We start from the raw sequence: 13,734 nt of genomic DNA on the forward strand, positions 1-13,734 counted from the left end.
CAGGCAAGCAAGGTGGGATCTGATCATCGGAGCTGGAGGCAGAACTGTACCTTAATCAACTCATTCATTTCTAGTTCAAAAGCTTTAAGTTTTCTCTTAGTGTTCACAATATTTGATCCAGATGTTCTGTTTAGGGATGGTAGTGAAAAAGAAAGTGGAGGCCTCGCCCTTTGGTGAGGTGTTTAACAAGAATATAATATTGTCATGTAAAATCCCAGATCCATCCTGTGTCCATATCTTGGCGAACCTTAGAAACATTTCTTTAAAAAAAAAACAAAACATGCTTATTTTTTATGATTTTATTTCTAGAAAAAAAACCTGCTGGATTGAAGCCTGGATGATTAGTGCTGCGGTTCAAAAGTTTCAGGCTTGTGTTACTTCAACCCTTTGTTATTTCTAGTGAATTTAGTGATCATGAAAGGTGCTATAGGTTGTTGGCATTGGAAACAGAAGTCCTCCACTGAGGCGCAGAGCATGTTCAGCGGGGTGCCAGCTATCCAACCTGCTTCAGCTCCCCTCTGGAGGGACTACTTTTAAGGGTGGGAGCAGAATTCAGTTTTCAGTCTTATGCAGCTTTATGCAGTCTTTTGCCCTCTCTGCTGAGAATGCTAACAAGTTCTAATTCATTATAACAAAATCGTGTGATGGCATTCTTTTTTTTTTTTTTTTTAAATGATGTGGTCATCCACATCAGGAACTGAATCGAGACCAGCAGTTCTTTTCACATAGTCCTACCAAATGGAGTTCAGATGGTAGTGAATCTCAGGAAACAACATCCCTGAAACTATTTAAACTGGAGAGGTAGCGTGAAAATATACAGTGTTCTCTCTCTCTCTGTAATCATGTTCAACTATAAGCAAAACGAAGTTGTGTCTACTCATCGTAAGTTTTCTTTTAAATGGGGTTTCTCAAATCCTGGGCCAGTGAGAAAAATCCTTGATGAATCTTGCTCAATATTTGTTACAGGCATCAGATTTGACTACGGCAAAGGTTCTTGATAATTCACAGATTTATCAGTTATCATTAGGCTTTTTAAACAGAGGCCAGTGCATGTGCATTTGTGTTCACTGATGGCCATAATAGTATTGATCCTGATAGAATGATAACTCACATAGCAAAATAAATGCAACAAGGTCAGGTGAGAAAGGTGTCCTAAGCTGGAGTCTCAAGGCCATTGCTATTTTCTCTTGTTTTTTAAAAATGTTTTTATTTATAAGGATTTCAAAAATACATCATTGAGAGCCTTGAGTTAAGATATCCATTTGAAAAATCAATATTCCTGTAACATAATCATAAAATAGCAATAAGAAAAATAAAATTTCCATTCATCGATATGTCAAACACACTAGTTCACAACTGAGAGGGGGCAGAACCCTAGAAAATTCAGGAGCATGAATAAGGCAGAAAAACATTATCATTGGCTCTGGTGTGAGAGTTTGGATTAATCTGGTTTATGAGTTAATAATCCAAGTTTATATTTATAGTTTTTCTTATTTTATTTTATTTTTTCTGTTTTTTCCAGATGATGCTGATTTTTTGTTAATAAATCAAATGCACATCCAGATATCTACATTGTTCATCATGGTTCAAAATCAGAATTAAAAGTGATCTGTTAGAATTTACTAATTTGCTGAAAGAGTGCCAACAAACCATTGTTCTTATTATGGATGCACACAAAATCCTAATATAGGTAGTGGTGGTGCTGGCGATGGTGATGGTAGTGCTGGGGGTGGGAATATCCTATTCCTTAATAAAGTTATTATTGACATCGGCGAGAGAGGTACTGGAACTGATAGGTTTCAGTTTTGACTTTCATCCATCTTTGCACTGACAAATAGATGGAATAAATAACAGCAAGTCAAATATGAAAACTGGACTCCCATATCAGAGTACAAATTGCTTCTTTTTTTTTTTTACCGCTGATTTAAAATTGTTTTTGCTGTACAGTAGTTATCAATTAAATATGAAAGCGCTATGAAAACTGCACTATGGAAGTGGGTTACTTTACGTAGCATGTTGTCTACACATTTTAATTTGAGGTCATCTTTTTTATCCCTGAGAAAAGGGTAGGTTTACCATCACTTGATTTTAGAGGAAAAATTACCAGATAGTGACTCTTTTTGCTTAAGTATACGGTGGACAAGTTTCAAAAGCCATTTATCCATGTAAACACGGGGTCTGAAAATTGTCCATCCTGTTTCGCAGTGCCGAGTACATTTTACTTGGTTTTTTTTAGAGGTTTTCCTGGAGAAAGGTTAAGTCAAGGGGGGGAGGAACAATGCAGCTGTATTTTCCAATACTGCGTGCATTGTTCCGGCCAGGAAAGAATCCACAGAATAGCAGGGGCAAATATGAGAGGTTGTTTTTCCTTGGACAATTTTCAAAAGGAAAGTGCACATGTATTTTCTCTTTGAGAATTGATAGAAAGTTGGGGGCTAAAAGTACCCACAGACTTTTCACCTGCCAACACAATTTGGAAAAATGCCCCCCACAATGAATCCACCAGAAATGTTCACTGGTCCAATTCAGACATGAGGCGCTAATGTTTGACCGTAAGCAAAAAGACTAACATTTGATAATGTTGTGTGAAACCAAGTTCTTGTTAAGGAGCTCTGGCTGGGCGGGTATGGCTCAATCAGTGAGACACTCTTTGTTTTCATCAAATAATTTAACAAGGGCTTCTGATGCTGAGACATGTACATAAGAACATAACCTAAGAATATAACACAAGAATATAAGACTTGCCATGCTGGGTCAGACCAAAGGTCCATCATGCCCAGTATCCTCTTTCCAACAGTGACCAAGCTAGGTCACAAGTACCTAGCAGGATCCTAAAAACTCGGCACTCAAAGTCTACGATATCCTAGCATTGTGGGTGCTCCTGACTACAAGGGGGCTTAGCTAAAACCAATAGTCAAAACTGGAAGTACTTATTAAGGGCAGTCATCCACTAACGAGTTCATTCCCGAAGATGAAATACAGTTGTACTGTGAAAAATGCATTTTATTATTGAAGGTCCTTAACCTTTATCCATCAGTGGGACCTGTTCACTGATAATGCACATTTTTTTGCAGTAAGACCGTACCACACCTAAATGAATCAGCCCCTGAGTTACTCCGGCTCAGCAAGCCCATAGCTCAGTGTCAAGTTCAAAATCTTTTGTTGATGCCAATTCTTTCTCATTTTGCTGACATTCATTTTCAACCTATCAGCTACGTAATCAAATGGAGAAAGAGGGGTTTTTTGTAAAAAAAAAACAAAAAAAAACTCAAACAAACAATTTTCTGCAAATTCTCCCCAGTTCCAGTGTTTCTTCATCCTATACTGTTTTCCATCTCCTTCCTCCCTGTAGACTCAGCAATTGAGCACGTAAATAAATACAAACATAATATATTTTTATTTGTAAGTACAGTAGCTCTTACGATAAAGATAGAGCATCATTTAATCTTCGATGCAAAAAAAAAATGATGTGGGGTCATTCTTTGTGTTTTGTGTTTGAAGAATAAGAAATTATTAGAAATTGTTCTGAATTTCAGTTTCAATCATTGCTTCTTCTTTTATGAAGTATTTATCAAAAATCTTTGATTACAGTATAAAAGATTCACATTTCTACAATGACATTTTTTACAATGTGTTTGCTAGCCAAAATGCACATTTTTGTTTAGATTGGATCTTGCAATTTATGCACGTTAGAAAAAATAAAGTTAGAAGAAATAAATGTATATTTTATTTTTGGAGCTGAATCAAAGGAGACTACAAAAGAAAAGAAAAATAGAACAATACAGCTTCTTTGGCTAGTATTTGTTCTGTTTGCTAAAATACTATCAGAAAAGGCTGCAGCATTTTAGCAATATTAACTACAGGTAAAGAAGCATCAACTTTAGTAAGAGTGGAGGGAGACAATAGGAACCCATCCACACCTCAAATTCACAGGTTGGCAGGAATTTCTGGCACTATTTAGAGGGCTGACATTGACTAATGCTGGCCGTTTTCTGCTTTTGCTCAGCTTTCATAAATTTCTTCCCATTCAATAGATGCTTATTTAGAAATGTGTGATGCTGCACCCTGCACACTGGCATGACTCTGAAATACCCCCTCTCCCATTTCACATAAGATCTGCATTATGCACATCGGTGTCTATGTAATAAAACACGCACATTAGTAAGAATTCAATGTCTATGCTACCCAAAAAGTGTTAACATACAGAAGCTAAAAACTTGCCTCCAGTGCATGCTCATTAACCCTAAGAGTATAGTGTGCATGCTACCTAGCTCTGGAAATACCCCATGCTAACCAACCTGATGTGAAAGGGCCAGTTAGCACAAGGAATTTCTCCCTCTCCCCTGAATCCCCTGATGACAATTTGCCCCTACTAATACCCCAAGCACCATCCAAACCCTCCCACCTTCAGCACCATCTCTCCCCCCCTTGATAGTCAAACAGCCCTCTTGCCCCAATAGCCATAAGATAGTGAGATCAGCATCCTGTGTCCCCTCCGTTCTCCATCCTCCACTAACATGAAGCACACCCCTTGATCTCTGCACCCCTCTTGAATAAGGACTTGGGTAATTGCCAGGTTCTTGTGGCCTGGTTTTGGCCTCTGTTGGAAACAGGATGCTGGGCTTGATGGACCCTTGGTCTGACCCAGCATGGCAATTTCTTATGTTCTTATGTTCTTATGACTTACCATTCCAGAGGTTCCCCATCTTCATGGGTTGGGGGTACATGAGAACCCTTCTACCCCTGACTCTGCAGCCACTTCAATGACGTCACGTAATAGGCGAAGCACCATTTTGTGGTATCAATCAGCAGCTGCAGCAATGTTCTTCATGCCCATGAAGGCAGGGGACGTTCCGGAATGGTACGCCCTCATTCTGGAGGGGGGGGGGGGGAAAGAAGGGTTGGGGAATGGGGGACACACATTAGTGAGTGCACAGTAAATTGCATGTAGAGGTGTGTTATTGTTATAGTAGAGAGACGGTGGATCCTTGGGCCGGCCTGTGAGGAGGGTTCCTTGGAACAGACTGGGAGGCGGAGTCTAGTGGCTGGCGGACGGCTTCACCCGGGACCCGGGATCCCCCCAGGAGGAGCCCGTAGGGAACCGGGGCCTTGGGACTTAAGAGCCGGAGCAAGCCCGCCGGTAGGGGGTATCAGAAGCAGGACCAGGGTCAAGGCAGGCAGCTAGTAAACAGTGTCCAAAGGCAGACTAGGGTCGAGGCAGGCAGCTGGCAGACAGTGTTCGGAAGCGGGCCGAGATCAGGAACCAGGAAGACAACAGATGAAGGAACGCTGAAGCAGGAACTGGAACAAGAACCGGGGACCCAGGAACCAGCAGCAGCAGAGTCTGGACGGCAACTAGAAGTCAGGGAACCTCGTTGCAAGGCGCTTCCTCGGAGTCTGGGCGCTGTAAGTGGCAGTAATGGAAAATGCCTTTTGTCTAGGTTGCCTGTAAATGAAATTCTGAAATGGATGGTATAACCAATAGTCCTTGAGACGAAGAACGTAATTCACATGCTGGAACATAACAACTTAACCTGCTCGATAAACAATAAGATTCTGAGTACACTGCCTTTTGTACTAAAGTCAGAGCTTTAAACTGGATTCTTTGAGCCTTTTGTAGCCAATGCAATTCTTTTTTAATCTGTCACACTTGTACCCCATCGCAACCCTTGCACAACCCGAACCGCTGCATTCTGGACTAAATCCAATACCCACAACAAATACTTTGGCAACCCTAAGTAAGCAAGTTGCAATAGTCCAAAAAACAATAGCTTGCATTATTGTCCTAACATCTTGTCGAGGTAGTATGTGGCGGAATGGAGCTGTTCTAGCTACTTTACTAATCTGAGGCTTTAAGGAAAGGCCTGAATCAAAGATCACACTCAAGTTATGGGTTTCAGAAATTAAAACCACTGGGAGATCATCAGACTTAGAAGTACATTATAAGACTGGTAGCTCACACTTTTCCACCCCAAAACGAGTTTTCTTCTAATTTAAAATGAATGCATTATACAGTCATCCAATTTTTGATTAAATTCATGCTACTTAAAAAATAATCATATGGAAATACTCCAGGCAATGTGCTAAGGCCGTAATACTGTACATCATCAGCATGCATTTGATTTGGAAAACCTAACATCTCTAAAATTCATCCTAATGATCTTATATATATAGGACTGGGTGGGATGTACTGAAATGGTTCCAGTCTTTTTAACAGTTATGATGCAACAAATTCAATTTAATAATAATTACTTAGATGGGTATCCTGCTGTTAAAAGTGTCCAACATAGGTCATTTCTTTCTCTAGTCCTATTCCCAGCCCTATGTCCCTTAAGATGGACATCAGTTTAACATGGAAGGTGGTATCAGAACATGACGATATGTCTAACTGTATAAGTATTCCAAATTTCTTGCTCTCAAGATTCTGATGAAATCATCCAACAAGGATAACAATATCTCTGTGCCCTGAGCACTACAGAAACCAAATTGTTTCTTGTCCAGGATGTTATTGTGTTCCAAAAAATCCACAAATTGCACCAAAACCCACTTCTCAAACCCACTGTACTCAAACTGCAAAAGTTTGAAACTAGCCGATAGTTAATGAGGTTATCGAATCAGAACAGATTTTCATAATAGGCCTCACAATAGCTTGCTTTAATAATAAAGGTACCACTCCTGACTGTAATGATAAATTGATAATCTCAATAAAAATGTCCTCAGAGGATAGCATACTTTTTAGAATCCCAAAAGGACAGGGATCTAAACTGCCATACCTGATTTATATTTTTGAAAGAATATCCTGTAATCCCCTATGGGACAATGGGAGAAAAGTCAACCACTCTTTCAAAGAGATATTCTGCTTCTTGCATATCTTGTGAAATAGCCAAAAATAATTGTAAAATTTGAATCTACTCCTGAAAAACTTTGCAAACACTATAATTGTCAGTAAATTTTCATAAAACCTCCCTGGATGAGTTAGTAAACTCCTAACTACTGAAAATAACTTGGTGAGATCCATATTCTGCCCCCACTTGGCTTTGCTAGTTATCTGGTTATACAAACTGGCTAACTAGTGCTAGCCGCACTGCTGAATATATCAAGCTATCTTAAAATTAGCTAGTTATATATAATTGGCTAACTTTAGGACAGTCCTTTGGCCCGACCAGAGCTGATCCGATAAATCAGTCAGATAACTCTGAATATCGAGTTAGCTGGTTAATTTATCTGGCCAACTCGACTCTTCCCTAATCTGTCCATTCCCCGCCCCTGACTTATCAGGCTTAAAATTTAGCCAGCTAACGGGGTTATTTTCTAAAGGCTTATCGCACGTGATAAGGCCCTTTTCGTGTGTGATAGCATGCAAATTCCAGACAGGGCGGAGTCAGAGTGGCAAGGGGAGGAGTCAGGGCGGCGAGGGGGCGGACTCGGCGGTGTCTTCACTGGCGGCAATGAGGTTAGGAACGTTATCGTCACCAGTAGTGCACCGAATAGCGCCACCTTTCACGGTGGCGCTATTCGGTGCGAAAGCCGGCAGCGAAGACACCGCGGTGGTGCGAAGGCTGAGGGCTTTTGCAAGCCTGCCCACCCGCCCCCCGTTTTCGCTGGATTCATCATTCAGCGATGAATGATGAATCCAGGCCTAAGTGATGCCCATTGATCATAGCCAAATATTCAACTGTGCCACTTAGCCAGCTAAGTGCCATTTTTAATATCTGGCTCTAAAGGTTTAATCCACGAATTATTTAACAAGGTAGTATAATATAACCTCTTGGCAGACAACACCAGGGATCTATAATTTGATAATGCAGCATCATAATTCACTTTCTCCTTATCAGATCTACTTTTCTACCATCTTTCCTTATTTATCTAATAATCTACGATCATCCGCTAATTCCTTAGTAAACCATGGTGCACAATGGTGATGTATCCTATGACACACCACTTCTATTGGAGCAGCTGAATCATAAATACTCTGTAAAGTAGAATTCGACCAGACATTACTTGTTCCAGAGACTTAATAGTCACTTGACACCTCTCTTGTTCCCATAACTACATTTAAACTTCTTCTAATCTTTTTTTCTACATAATTGAAGCAGTCAACTTTACATAAAATCTGTAAATCAAAAACCAGTAGCCTATGATCAGACCATGGCACAATTAAACTCCTAATCGGAAAGAGATGCTTTGCAGTTGCCACCTCATTATCAACCATAACAAAATCAATATGTCCCGCCTAATGGGCTGGAACTGTAACCAACTATTGTAAACCCAGAGCAGACATGAAAGATTTAAAACTTTGAGAATCACCAACTGATCTTCATCAAAATGAAGATTAAAATCATCCAGAACAATCAATCAATTAAATTGCAACTGCAGCGAAGCAATTAAATCTAGTAATGCATTAACTTTTACTGCATTTTGTTTGGTGGGATGTATACCAAAGAAAAAATCCATGACCCTAATTTTAAGAACATTCCTTAACACCAGTCTAAACCCTCCCCCCCCCCCCCCCCCCCCATGATACACCTTCATAGGAATAATCGTCTGGACATATGTTAATAAGAGCAAAAACATGCACATCAGAATGCCATTATTCAGTGATCAAAAAACACATCACTATCTAACCAACATAATAACTCTGGAATTTCCTCATAATTTTGTTTTACCACATATGCATTAATATAAGCCATCTGGAAAAATCGTGAAACATAGACATATATTATTTTGAACTGGGGGATATATTAGCCACCGCCCATGTTCTGACTCATAATCTCGCCTTTTGTTAGGAAGGGCCCCGTATCATCCACATCAAGTAACAGCAATAAGAGCAACGCCTACCTTGGCCATAGTCAATATTAAAGAGATTGCACACCTCAATTGAAATCCTGTTATCGTGAAACAGCAGTTCATATGCCCTCTCCCGGGCCTACTCATGATCCTCCAAAGGGTCAGGCCCTATGGTGGGCCCTTCGGCAATGACCCTACCATGATTGCCTGCCTGCAGGCGGAGGGAGGGCGACATTGACGTCACTCTCAGCAGGCATTACTCTCTCAGCTGCCAGCGGCAGATCAGGAGATCGGCAATGAGGCAGAACAGCTTTTCGGCAGCAATCAGGTCATTTAGCACAGGTAACAGTCAGCATTTCAATGGATCCCGAGCTGGAAAGTTCATTGTGCAAAGAGAAAATGCAAAAGAACTTGTGGTTGTGTCATGCTACCTGGAGTTTTCTTATTCTGAATTAATCTGCTGGATGGCAGTGGTTTCTGCTGATTGTCTCTTTGGAGGTTGTGTCAGAAGGGAGAGTGTTTATGCATATTAATATTTTCTTCTCAAGCAGTTCACCTGTGTACCCTTGAGGAGCAAAAGCCCATAGAGTAAAGGCACTGCTTGCTTAATGCTTGACACATTACCAGAGGAACCAAATGTATAATATCCAGACCTACAAACTCATGCACTACATCTAGCATGGGAGCAAGTGTAGTTTTTCAATATCACTCTGTTAGGACATAACACTTATGAAGTGAGGCTATGCTTATTTTAAATATTTGTATCATTCTATTTTATCAGTAGTTTCTCAAAACTTCCTTCCACAAAGATTAGCTGTGTATGCACATAGAGTTCATTTAGCCTACACTGTCCAAGGCAGCCACCATCAGAAACTAAAGACTTGGCTCTTCCTGCAAGCATTCCCAGAGAGCTAAGAACTAGAAGATATAACAACCCCTGCCCTTTGGTTCTAATGTACTTATCCAAGATTATAAATTGCCCTATTTATATGTTTAAAGTTGAGACTAATTAGTTTCTGTCTTCTTATTACTTAGATTGAGTATTCTGATTTGTTCCATGCAAATGGCCATGTTAACTGTTCCTTGTAAACTGTTCCATGTAAACTGCCACCCGGCAGTAATTATTACTGTTCTCTGTGAACTGGAGCGATATGTATTGTATACAGGAGCTCCGGTATATAAAAACCATAAATAAATAAATAAATAAATAAATATGCTGAATCAACCACTCCATACCTATAATAGGTCTTCCATGTGTTATGTATTAAACATCAAAGAAGCACTTTGTTACATGTGCTATAATAAATACATTAGGTCAGTGCTTCCCATCCCTATCCTGGAAGTACACCTGGATATCCAAAATGAATATGCGTTAAAAAGATTTGCAGACAATGGAAACCCAGTGTATGCAAATCCTTCTCATGTTTATTCATTGTGGCAATCCTGAAAACCTGACTAGTTAGGTCTGCTGCCAGGAGAGGGAAGGGAAACACTGCATTAGATCTAAAAAATCTTGCAGTTTTCAGGTGTTACATCATACCTAGAGCTTCCAGGTATCTATGATTCCATGTCTGCGGTAGGAAGCACAAAATATCCCCTTCCTGCAGAACTTGCCAGGCCCCATGGAATTGCTTTGTGGAAGCCAGGGACCGGGTGAAATTGGGAAGACAGAGGTTACCTGTGGCATTTCTACCTCTCTCCTCCCTCATTCTGATCTGGTAGTAGAATGAGAAGGAGAAGAGTTGGCAACACGTCGGGACGCATCCTTCTCTTCTGCTGCCCAGGGTCTGACTGTTACCTTGAATCACATAGCTGTACCATGTCCCAGGTGGTCGAAAGCAGCACTCGGGCCCCAGATAGCAGAAGAGAATATGGTCCAACATGCTGTCACTCTCCTCCTCCCTCTCTCTCTCTCTCTCTCTGTTGCTTTATCAGTGGACAGGGAGAGAGGATGGCGAGGGGGTGGTAATAATGGGATAAAGGACTGGAGGGGGTATGTAAAAGAGGAGATGGGATGTGATAAAGCTGCTGGGGGCTGGTTGGAGCTGGGGGATTGAGTGTGTCAAAAGAAGGCCTGGGGAATGGAGGATGTGATAGAAGTTGTGTGTTTTGAAAGATTGGCTGGAGGTGAGATAAAGAGGCTGGGGATGGTTATGTTACACAGAGGCTTAGGGGTTGTGACTAGAGGAATGGAGCAGTGTGTGTGTGTGAATAGAGGGGATGGGGTTGTGTGAAAGAGGGGCTAGAACTACAGTGTGAATGTGTGAAAGGGGATGGGTGATCAGGGTGTATATGGAAAAAGAGGAGATGTGGGAGGATAGATGAGTGTTTATGTGTATGGGCTACTACAATGGAGAAAAGAAGGGACAGAAAGAGGACTTGGGGTGAGAAGAGAGAGAGAGAGAGAGAAATAGTATCATGGTGAGAAGGAGGATAGAGAGAGGAGGGTAAGAACTGGAGTTGCTTGAGAGACACCTCCCTTTCCTCTCTCTGGATCTCTTCCCTCAAGATCCCTGCTTCTTCTTTTCTTCTCCCATCCTCTCTCCATCCCAATCTTCCATCCTTCTCTTCCAGTCCATCCCCAATCCTCCCCCTCTTTCCTTCCCTGCCCATCCCCTCTGCTCCTTCTTTCTTGAATCCCCATTTCCAGTCCTCCCTTCTTCTCCTTTCCCCTCTCTATCCATGTGTAGAGGCCCTCTAGGTCTCCATTAGATGCCCCTAGTCCAGTCCTGGGGTTACGGAGGGTAGAAGAGGGGCAATACCATTCATAGCTGCATCTCCCCCTGAGGCTTTCTGGAATGATGAGCTGCTGAGGAATAAAGGAGGGGATGAGGAAGGAGTAGTGTGGCAGTCTTGAGTTGCAGTAGAGAGGTTAACATGTTTTTTAATTCTCCCTGCAAACCTTTCACTCAGATCAAGGAGGGGCCACAGTGACCAGAAATTGTAGAGAGAGACAAGCAGTATTTTTCCAAAGTTTTTTTTACCTTTTTTCTCTCTCGGGTTTTGGGAAGGAAGTTTTGAGCCACCCTTTTTTCCCTGCAGCTGAGAAGGTTTAAGAGCTGTCTTTCCAGAGTGAGGCCTTTCCTCCAGAAAGGTCTTCTACAACACTTTGGGAGAGAAGCCCCGGAGAAAGGAGTCATGACATGCAGAGACCTCCAAAGGAGTCTTAACCCCAAGATACAGGACACTGACAGGTTGGACGATCTGGACTGCATCTGGACCTCAGGTACTGTGCCCCTCTAGGACACTCACTTTCCACTCCCTGGAGTGGACCCAGCACTGAGAGAGAGAGAGACATCAAACCTGTAATCCAAAAGAACAGTTTAAACCTGGATGTAACTGGAAACCTCTGGATTCATTTCAACAAATCATAGTTAAATTTATATTTGGCACGCCCCAACAGTGAGTCCAACCTGTTGTTTTTCAGTGTCCCCATCCCAAAGAGCTACTAGTAACACATAAGGAAGGGATACCACCTACACACCTTCGGCCTTGAAGGACATCCTTTCCCCAGAGGTCAAGAACCCATGCCCCAGGGCAAAAGGACTAGTGACTGTAACACTGGAACTCAGTCCTGGGATTTTTTTATGGCCGCGTTGGAATTCAGCAAATACCCTGAATTGGGGTTACACATGAAATCTTTTCCTTTCCTCCCCTACTTCGATGCCTGAGATTCCTCACCTATAAAAACCCTAAAAACGCAAAACAAATTATTCAGACACAAAGCAAGTTAGGAAAATGACTACTTTTATTACACAAAATATATTTACATTACAGTATTTAAAATGCAAAATAATTCAAGTTTATGCAAACATGCTGCAGAGTTTCCAAAGAATGTTCTAGCTTGTGCCATAGGAGCTATAAGTCTACCATTGAGAGCAGCTGCAGGAAACTGGGGAGTGTGGCCATTTCCCCTCCACAGCTCTTTACCAATTTTCTTGCCCACATTGGCTGCCTGTAGTCTTTGCAGGGTATTTACAGCTTGCCTACAGCTCATGCAAAATGAGAAAAAGGAAACCTCCTTCCCCTGTAATAAAACCCCCACAGCAAGACTCCTTGGGTTTTGCAAGCTGATCTGAACACAGCCTCATAACTCTCCTGAAACAGAGGCTTCAAAAAACACAGAAGCTTTGAGTTCTCAAGTCTTCCTTGGCAGTGGAAGGATCAACAATTCTTTCTTCTTTTGTGAGAAACTGTAAATGTAGAATTGTAAGAATTTAGTTTGAATGTACAGAGCTAACACTGGGCCTGGTTCATTAAAAGGTGAATATGTTGGGCCTGCACGTGCTGAGCAGATTTCAAAAGGCACCTGCATGTGCAATGCATCTCCCACTACGTGCACAAATGAAAAGTTCCCAAAAAACGAGCAAGGCCTGGGCAGGGCATAGGCATTCCTGGATTTCAGTTTCAAATGTGCGCGTCCTTATGTGCACAGGCGCGCGTCAGGCTCCCCTGCCGCGTAGCTTTACTTCTGCTAGGAGGATGCGTAAGTAAAAGATAAAGATTAATAGATCAGCGGCGTGTTGAGGGTCGGAGCTAACAGGAGAGAAGGGAGGCTATTAAACTAGGAGGGTTTGGATGTCATATCCCTTACCTGGGCAAACTGGGAATGAACTTGGAAAACTGGGAACGTCTCTTAAAACCCCCCCACTTATGTGGTAGAAGCGGCATTTGTGCGCACATCCCACTTAAAATTGTGCGTAACATGTGCATGATCGGAGAAAGTTCTTTTTTACTCAACGCACAATTAAACTCTGGAATTTGTTGCCAGAGGATGTGGTTAGTGCAGTTAGTATAGCTGTGTTTAAAAAAGGATTGGATAAGTTCTTGGAGGAGAAGTCCATTACCTGCTATTAAGTTCACTTAGAGAATAGCCACTGCCATTAGCAATGGTAACATGGAATAGACTTAGTTTTTGGGTACTTGCCAGGTTCTTGTGGTCTGGAT

Source organism: Rhinatrema bivittatum, chromosome 2, assembly GCF_901001135.1.
Source record: "Rhinatrema bivittatum chromosome 2, aRhiBiv1.1, whole genome shotgun sequence".
NCBI lineage: Eukaryota > Metazoa > Chordata > Amphibia > Gymnophiona > Rhinatrematidae > Rhinatrema > Rhinatrema bivittatum.